Below are 10,050 nucleotides of genomic sequence, written 5' to 3'. Positions count from 1 at the left end.
TGATCTTAGGTAAAAAAAAATGTATTTGTGTGTTTAATTTAGTATAAACGATGATGTTTCTGAAAAACAATTAAGAACTCCTCCCTTTAATGGTCTACGATGGGATGAGATGACCAGAATCTGATCATCTCGCATGCACTGGGACCCTAACCTAAGTTTCACTAAGCCCCCCTCGTGCTGTCAAGCAATGGTCTGTAAAAATGGTTATCCGGGCTCACACGCGCTGCTGGTTAAGTTTAGGGGGTTTGTGTAATTCCCGCTCGAGGCGTCGGCTGCTGTTAACCCCCCCCCAGCCACCCCCCACCCCCCCTACACCACCAAAGCCACCTCCCCCAAACTGATCAACAGGGATATTTCATTATTCATTAATTTACTGTTTAACAAAATCCAGTTCATTATCGCAGATGGAGAGTCAGTGTGCGGCGTGGAGAATCAGCGCGCGTTTCATCCTCTCTCTCTCTCTCTCTCTCTCTCTCTCTGTCCTGTTTTTTTTATTATTATATTCAACATCCCGAAACAGCTCGACACCGTCATGAATAATAAGCGACATGGTCAGGATTTCTTAATACAGCAGCAGACCAGACACGCAGAGCACAGGGGGTCACTGGGGGACACTGAAATTGAAAAATAAATAAATAAACTATTATTTGTGCCATATTTTCGTATTTTTTTTAAAACAAAAATAAATTAAATATAGAAATAAAATGTATAAAAATGTGCCTTATACTTTTAATACATGTCATGGTACTAAACTGAAGCAGTATCTTTACTAAAATATCCTGTGTTTGTGTGTGTGTTTAGCATATCCAGAAAATCTAATTAATCGTGTGACCTGCTGACTAAACTGAACAAATCCATAGAGTGACGGCAAAACCAGTGTGCTTCTGTGTTCCTCTACCTGTGATCTGTAATCTTACATTGTTAGATCTTTTGACTGTGCTCTTCTAACTGTACTCTTCTGAGTTATTCCAACTGTTCATCTGCAAGTTTTGAACTGTGTTTTTATATCTGTGTTCTTCAAACCATGTTTTTCTAACTGTGTATGTCTGTGTTTGCCAGAGAGGGGCCTGCCTGGTGAAGTGAACAAATCCATAAAGTAGAGTGGACTGTATTTCAGCACCTAAATATGTGTTCTTCTAACTGTGTTCTTCTGTGATCTTTGTTCTGCTTACTGTTCTCTTACGTTGCCCTTTTAACTGACCCTTCTGTGCCCCTTTAACTATGATCTTCTAACTGTGCCCCTCTAACTGTGATCTTCTAATTGTGCTCTTCTAACTATGCTCACTAACTGTGCTAATGTATCTGTGATCTTATAACTGTGTTCTTCTGAGTTCGTCCTTCTAACTGTGCCCTTCTACATTTGCCCTTTTATTGTTAATCTTCTAACTGTGCTTTCCTAATATGATCTTCTAACTGTGCCCTTTTTACTGGTATCTTCTAATTGTGCTCATCTAACTGTAATAGTATAACTTTGCACTTCTAATTATGATTTTTTAGCTGTGCTCTTACTGTGATGTTCTAATTCTCACTGCCCTTCTAATTGTACTCTTCTAACTTTGTTCTTCTAATTGTGATCTTCTAACTGCGCTCTTCTAACTAAGATGTTCTCATTCTGCCCTTCTAACTGTGCTTGTCTACCTGTGGCCATCTAACTTTGCTTTTCTAACTGTGTCTTCTAATTGTGCCTTTCTAAAATTGTCTTGTGATCTTTTTCCAAATTTGTTTTGTGAAAACTGTGATCTCTTTAACTGTATCATTCTGTGTTAACTTTATTAACCAACAGCAGAATTTGACCACTGACCCCTGACATTATGTTTACTTTACCCCTATTTTCACGAAGTCTTGATGTTGATGAGATGTAGGGGTGTTTTCCGTGCAGGGATTATGTATTTAAGAGCAGGAGATCATAAACATTTTTAGTCAGGGAGCATTTTTTTGTATGAGATACAATTCCACAGCTCTCCACTAGTGTCTCAGTGTTTGAACATTGCAAATCCACTATCTACCATGTGAAATACTATAGCTACCAACTGTTAACTCAATGACAGCAACATGAGGTACTAAATAGAAATCCAAGTAACACTACAAGTTAATCACTTGGTTCTTCTGGTGCATGTCAAAGTTAAAAGGTAAAATCAATAGAATCATTTACAATACTGATTGTATAATATATCAATTTTAATATATTTTAATATAATATACATATATTTTCAATCAGACCCCAGTTTTTGTCTTGTTACTCAAGGTCATTGTAAATATGAAAGGAATAATTATCAGTGTTTATCTTTTCCAACTATATTGCTTTAATGCTCTCTCTTTCTTTCTGTGTCTTTAACATACAAATACTAGTTTAACTGCACAGTTTTGTCTTGTTGAGGATATGATGTGGCGCATAGTTAATCCACTGTGCGTCTCATTAACTCAGTGTGTTTCTTGGAGCATTTGGGCTTCAGGTTCCTGCATGCATAACCTCAGCTCTATTTACTGCTTCACTGCATGCCCTCTGGACCTGTGCCTACACCTTCACACACACTTCATACATGCTGCTTCCTGCACCAGGGGGCCTCGGTCCTGGGCTCTTTCCTACTGTGGCATATTCTACGTCACCACCAAGTTTATTTCTGTGTTGGACTTGCGAAAAAACAAACAACAACAACAACAAAAAAAAAAAACATTATGTCACCTAATATAATGTTTTTAGTATGTAGGGTTTAAGTGCCCTAAAACTGAATCTAAAACAGAATCTCAAACACTGAATATAATTATAACACTATAACTCCACAAACTATTCTTTGGTTGTTTTGTTGGCAATGAAAACATTATATACTGGTTAGCATTTGTGTTTTTTTGCAACTTACAGACCTAACTCATCAGACATTTGCAGTTATGCAATATTTTATTAAAACAGTAAACTATATGGCCAGAAATCTGTAGACATTTGTTCAAGAAAATTAAAAATAATTTTCCCTGTCTTGCATTAACTGTCTGTTTATAGGGGGGCATTTTCTATGAAAGCTGATTGCATTCTGCTACAATAACATAAGTGAGGTCGGGTATTAGTGATACATGATTAGTACCTTCTGTCCAGCTCTTCACAAAGATAGTCGCTAAAGCTTCATTATTCCAGAGAATGCAGTTCTTTATAACCAGCTAGACCAGGTGTGTCTGACATTTAAATCATTTAAATTACACACGGTTACAAATACAAACTAGTTTTTACGTTGTAGTGAAAACCTTTTCTGGATTAATTAGCTGCAGCCATTCTTAAGCGAAAAAGATGAAGAGTCTGAGTTTGTCCTGCCCCTCCCACAAAAGGAAGATTATGATTAGTTCTGACTCTGATTTTGACTTTTTTTGGAAAATCTGATTGGTTAAACTGTGGGATTGTTCCTGTTTGTGTAGTTTAGGGAGAGCACATTTCTTAGTGGTGGAATTTAATTAAAGAATTAATTTAGTTGCCAGGTCAGATTAAAACCTTTATAAAATGGTATGCTTGACAGTCCTGCCCTACACTATGCCCAATATTGGTTAAGAGTTGTCTTGGGGTCATGTACTGAACTTCTGAATCATCGGTAGAACCAATTACAAGCCTAACATAGCTTCGCCCTCTCTTAGGTTGTGACCGAAAAGGCTCCCTGTTTACGTTTTAGGGCACTATTAAGTAAGTGTCCAAATAAAAAATGGAATTTGAACATGATTTTGAGGGCACTATAAACATCATGATTTATAGTAAACATCACTGCAAGAGCTATATGTGTCCCAAAATGCATTGCGAGTCTATATACTAAGCAAAAGACAGCCAATTAGAAGGCGAGCCACAAGGGTTGCCAGATTGTTACATAGAAGTGTTAGGTAAAGCGTGTTTCAAATCTGCCAAAATGCAGAGCAAAACAGCTGATGTTTAGCATATCAACAATATTAGTGGGTTTATTCCAGCATGGCCTTAAAATTAAATACTTTATCTTAAATATGTACCGACCAATAATGATAAAAAAACAACATTTAAATGACCTTATCTGCATGTGTGTATTATATATGTGTTTGGTGCATTAATGATGCGACACACAACCCTACATAGTTAGAAAATTAACTATATTAAGATAACTTGGAAACATCATTGGTCATTGCTCAGATTTTAGTAATATATTACACATTTTGGCTGCAAAAATAACTACTATATAGATAGCTCTAAAATAAAACATAATATTGTAAAACAAATAAATAAACGTCTGATATATAACTAAAGTACAGCAGAAAGTTGACTGCAGCACATTTTCTTATTTCAACAAAAGCAGATTAACCCATTTCTGCTGCTCTGCCTGGGTTTTTGTTTGCTAGCCTGAAACTAAAACTGAAACTAAACTTAAATGTGTGGATGTGATGCTAACATTAGCATTAGCTACTGTAGAAGACTAGAAATCAGACAACCACACAACATTAGCCTACAGTTATGAAGGAAAGCAAACAAAAAGCCTGCAGAAAGCCTCACCGCAGAATACCTTCAGCATGGCTCTTAACACAAAGCAAATCTCACCATTTTGTCCTGTCAGTGACCGATACACAGCTGTCAGTCACGGACGGTCATTAGAATATTATGACTATTAGCTTTTATTAGCTTTGATTTTCTTTTTCTGTTCCACCTTAAATACTGCAGCCTCTGCCTTCTGTTGCACTATTTAAGGTGGAATGGGCAAATTAGCTAGCTAGCTAGCTAGCTAGCCACTGAGACAAATGACTAGAGATTTTGTTATGCTTGTTCATTAGAAAAAGGCTATAAAATAGTACATTTGAGGATTTGTGCTAGTGATTGTCATTTTACATTTGATCCGCAAGATAACACATGGATGTAACCCTGAACTGGTTATTTTCTCAGTTTAACGTAAAAAAAAAGTTGGGGGTAACATTAGTCAAGCCTTAGCTCTTTAGAGTAGCCCGATTAGCTAGTTAGTTAATGTCCCACTGTGGGTAGGCTGGACGCGTTGGAAGAATGGCCCAGAAATACGTTTAAAAGTCGCAGCTAGCGCTAACCTAGCACCCAGTCTGAACACACGCATTCAGTGAGCCCCCTCTCTTCATCTTCTCCTCACACACACACACACACACTCACACACACACACACACACGAGAAAGAGAGAGAGCGAGAGACACCCCGTACTCTCCCCCACACCTGAGCCATAACCTAAACACAGGTGCATTTAACAGTAAGTGAATTCAGAGCACTGAGAACTGCAGATTCGCAACGGTATTTTTCTACAGTCACTAAGTTAGTTAGCTAACACGCAAGTTTTCTAGCTACCTTCTACGTTGTGTGCAAAACCCTCAATCCAGTTGCTGTAGCCTTTTATTAAAACAGCTTGGGGAATCTTGCACTTATTTTCGGCCCATTTTCTAACTGCTTTCACCGTTAATTCATGGAGGAGTGCGAGGTTTGTTTTCCACACAGGCACTGTCATATTAACTAGTGGATATTCTCCCTCACTGTCTTGGAACTTTCTCTCAGTCTCTTTCTCTTTCTCAGTCTCTCTCTCCGAGATCTGTAGGGTTGGTGTTTGAGGTTTTGGCTCATGAATAACTTTGTTAATGAATACCAGCTTTGTACTTTGATGTCCACTGTAACCTGCTGTGACCCTTCACATTAACTTGATGTTTTATTCACAACCTCAAATGGCCACCACACACACACAAAAACATACACCCACTCCCAATAGAGAATGTTATGAAATTATTGGGAAAAGCTCTATGGCATAAAGTGCAAAACAAAGTTTAATGATTTCACTGAGCAAGGTGACCCATTCTAAGGTCATTAACTTTTTGTGACTTTAGCCTTCAGCTGACATTCAGCTCCTGACAGCAGATGAGTACAATTTGAATAGAATAGTATAGTAGAAAACTATACTTTCATGTGATGTTGTTTCGGTGTGCAAAAGTGGAGAGTTAGATAGCATGTAGCATGGGTTTAGCTTCTTCACATTAATTAACAGATTAATTAATTGCAGATATTCACAAAAAATGTACAAAAGAAAACACGTTTTAGGTCTTAGATCCAAGAGTTTCCATTGGCATGATTTAGACTACTGCAATATAACAACACAACTTAATTGTCTTTAATAAACTCTATAGTCTTTATGTGTATACGTTTTTCATGTGTATTTTTGCCATATCAATATAAATTTACTCAAATTTACTTAATTTTACTCAATTTAATTAATTTTAATCCAACCCATCAGCTAGGACTTCCCCCTTTTCACACAGTGCTATCAGTACTGGGTCGGTAAAGGCTAGCATGTGCTTCCTCTGAGTCACATGACACTGTAACACATCTTCCAAAATACTGATAACACAACATCACTGATAGCTTAACTCTTGATTGGAAGAAACAATGTCTGCACTGTCTAGCACTGTTCTGAGTGATGGGGAGGGGAGGTCCATTTCTGTGGCACCGAAATACTTCCACTTTTTAACAACATGCAGGAATTTAATTGTACTAATGTGTGTATAGACTGCATGACTAGGTGCTTGATTTGATACACCTGTGGCAATGGGACTGAATGAAACTGCATTTAATGCATGCATAAAAGCAAAAAGACGACATTTTAACCGTTCACATTCATGGTGCATGTCCATGGATCGAATACTTATCCAATTTAGGACCACATATGAAAGTGACTCCAACTGGCACGTTCACACAGCCATAAAAAATCAGATCTGAGCCACATTGAGCACAAAAAATCAGATTTGAGTATGGTGCATTTCTTTATTTTTATGCATTTTCTATACATTTCTTGTTTTAGGTCACTGTGACGATGCTTCGCTGAACTCCTGTGTAGGGAAACATGAAGTAAGCGGAAAGGTTTTGGCTGTTGAGGTGGATGCAGGTACCAAGCTAATGCCCAAATGTCCATTCCAACTGTAAGAATTCACTTACAGCAGTGGACAAAATACAAACAAAAAAACTGAATGAAGAAAATAAAACAAATTATAAGAATACCACCTAACTAAAATCAGTACAAGTAAGTATTTGAGTTATAAAAAAGGCCATAAAACTCACTTTCTAGCTCTGACTCCATTACCTGTGCCTGTGTGCAGCAACAGGTGAGTTCTTTCAGAGCTCCTCCTTGGTCACTTTTCCACACTTTTTATAGGCCTAGCCCCACCCCCTTTACATGGGCCAAACCATTGTACTTTTCTCCACAGGTGTGCTTAACCTATTAAGGTAGGTACAAGTAATTCAATTTAAAATGAGCTGATTACAAGCTTTTTGGATATACCGACTGACAGTAAACTTTGTGTACACAATTTACTAATATTATTATTAATTAATTGATATTAATAATTAACACAATTTTTGTTTTTATGATTGACTTCAACCCCCCACACCAGAATAAGCTGTGGGCCCTACAGTCTAGTTATGGAGTGAGTCTTCCTCTACTACAGAATATTAATATACAGACAGACAGTCAAGGTAAGTATTACAGGCAAGTATGATAGATAGGTATATCAGGTAAGTATTACAGTATATACACTGCTGGTGATGAGCTCCCCACCAATCTTGAATTTATGAATTTATGTCATACCCATTACTTTAAAACAGCCTAGGAATTTCCCCCATTTACCATAGTATCCATCCAATGTGTTCAGTAATTTAAACGAAAGTTTTTTTATAAGCTGCTACCTTCCCAAGTTTCAACAGCCAGTCTTGGACTGGGGGCCCAACTACAGATATCCAAACTCTCATTATGATTTAAATATGGCAGTTTGAATCCAGAGATAATCTGATTTGCTAAGATAAGATAAAGGGAAAGAATCCCCCAAAATATAAAGACTTGGACAAAGGTCAAACTGCTCTCCCACAAATTCCAAGATATGGTTATGCACCCCTTCCCATGTGGATTGAAGAGCCCTCTTCTGTCTTACAGCGCCAACATCCCAGAATATCCTTCAACCTCAGCCTCTACAGCTGACTGGGAGTACAGTACAATCTGTGCAAAATTTTGAATTGAATGAGACTTGTTTTAATGTTTCTAGACATCTGTTTAGAACGGCCAACAATCTTTGTCCAATTGTCTTCTGCAAAAAAGATCACAGATCCTTCTCCCACGTTGCCTTCAGAGCAGAGATCTCCTGACTGATTAATTAACATAAAGTAATATTGTGATGCCTCATAACCAGACCCAAATATACCTAATATTTTTAAGGGCATTCATAATGCCTCAATGATTTAAACCAAAACAGCTAAAATGATCTGCACAATTGTTTTTGCACTTTTATTAAAATTATTTCTTTAAATAAGTAAAACTCTCTCTTAAACTTAATACAGGTAATACAGGTTGCTCTGCCATGAGCAACCCAATCAATGTTGCAACAAGATAACACCTCACAATATTTATACAGGTGTGGGTGCTCTAAAGCTGTCCTCTGAGGTAACCCTTCATGATCAATTTACATACTGCTGTTCCATTACTTGATGTCAGAGGATGTGATAGTCAATGTTGGGCAAGTTACTTTGAAAAAGTAATTAGTTATAATTACTAGTTACTTCTCCAAAAAAGTAACTGAGTTACTAACTTAGTTACTCCACTATAAAAGTAACTAGTTACCAGTAAAAGTAACTATTGCCCCCGTAGCCGCCACCCCTTGGCCCCCACCTTTTCAGAGCGTGTTTCTTAAGCCAGATGAATAGAGTGCATGACAGCAAAGACAAGTACCTTCATAGAGGTTTGTCCATGACAATTTTTTTGTTCTGGGACTGAGCACTTTGACCTCAGTGAGTTTGAAATAGTGTGGGTATTTCCATCTGGAAAAGGCTGTTTTGCCACTGGAGTCCTCCTCACTCGCCACTATGCATGCGCTCTAAACACCCACCCACCTATTTTCTCTAATTGGCTGAAGACGTAATCTTACTATACCTTAGCCAATCATTGCTTAGGCGGTTATCTCATCCTCCCCTCCCTTGTTACTCACACACACAACCCACACACACACACACTTGCGCCTTTTTCTGTATGCGCGAAGTTAAAATAAAAAAGTTTATTGAGCTGCTAAAGTAACGTGCAGTAACGGGGTGTCGGAAATGGTACGATGTTATAGTGACAGTCAAAGTTATTAGTTAGATTATTCGTTACTGAAAAAAGTAATGGCGTTACTTACTATCCCATCACTGGTGATAGTAGTTCTTGCCCCTGATGTTTATCTTGTCAGTAGACAGTATTGAAATGTCAAAATATTGAGCTTAATTGAGTTAAATTATTTTTATTTTAGTCTTTTCTGTGACTGACTGTGAAATAAATCTCAGTTTTAGACCAGGTTCCTCCAGTAACATCTAGCAATTTAATCTGTAAATTTGCTCAACTTCACGACAGCTGCTATAAAAGAACACATCTGTGGGCGGAGAAAATAAAGGTGAGGTCTTTTCATGATGAACTAGATGTCGCCTTATGTGGCCAGTCAATGCATCTGAGTGTGTAAGAGCATGAGTGTGACAGTCTGAGTTTGTGTGTATGTGTAAGAACCTGAGCGTATTTGTGTGTGTGTGTGTGTGTGTGTGTGTGTGTGTGTGTGTGTGTATGTGTGTGTGTGCTCACTAAACAGATGCTGAGCAGTTGTGACACAGCTGCCAGCGCAGACGCATGAGGAAAGCGGGTCAAGGTTACAAGTCCAGGACACACTCACCATCTCAGGCAACACACACACACACACACACACACAGATTGATAAAAATGAATATAAGTCCTCGCTCAAATACATGTACAAAAATGCAATTGTAATTGTCTCACACACAGAGACACAACATCCTCTACATCACTTTCCACCTTGGCCACTGAAATCATTCATCATTCTGTAGTGAGCCACTGGCTTTCTCCCTAGAAACAGAAATTAATGATTTTTTTATTACAGCTGTGGTAACATAAAAAGTGTTTGTGTCTGATGTCTCTGAATCCTGTGATTTTGAAACATGTACACCAAAACTTTTACACACTGAGCTGACTGACCTCAACAAATCACCAAACTTTCTCAAATGACTCTGCATCAGTGTCTAGGCATCATTAAATC

This window comes from Astyanax mexicanus, chromosome 1 (assembly GCF_023375975.1).
Source record: "Astyanax mexicanus isolate ESR-SI-001 chromosome 1, AstMex3_surface, whole genome shotgun sequence".
In the NCBI taxonomy this organism is placed as follows: Eukaryota; Metazoa; Chordata; class Actinopteri; order Characiformes; family Acestrorhamphidae; genus Astyanax; species Astyanax mexicanus.
Note: the sequence above shows the minus strand (reverse complement) of the source record.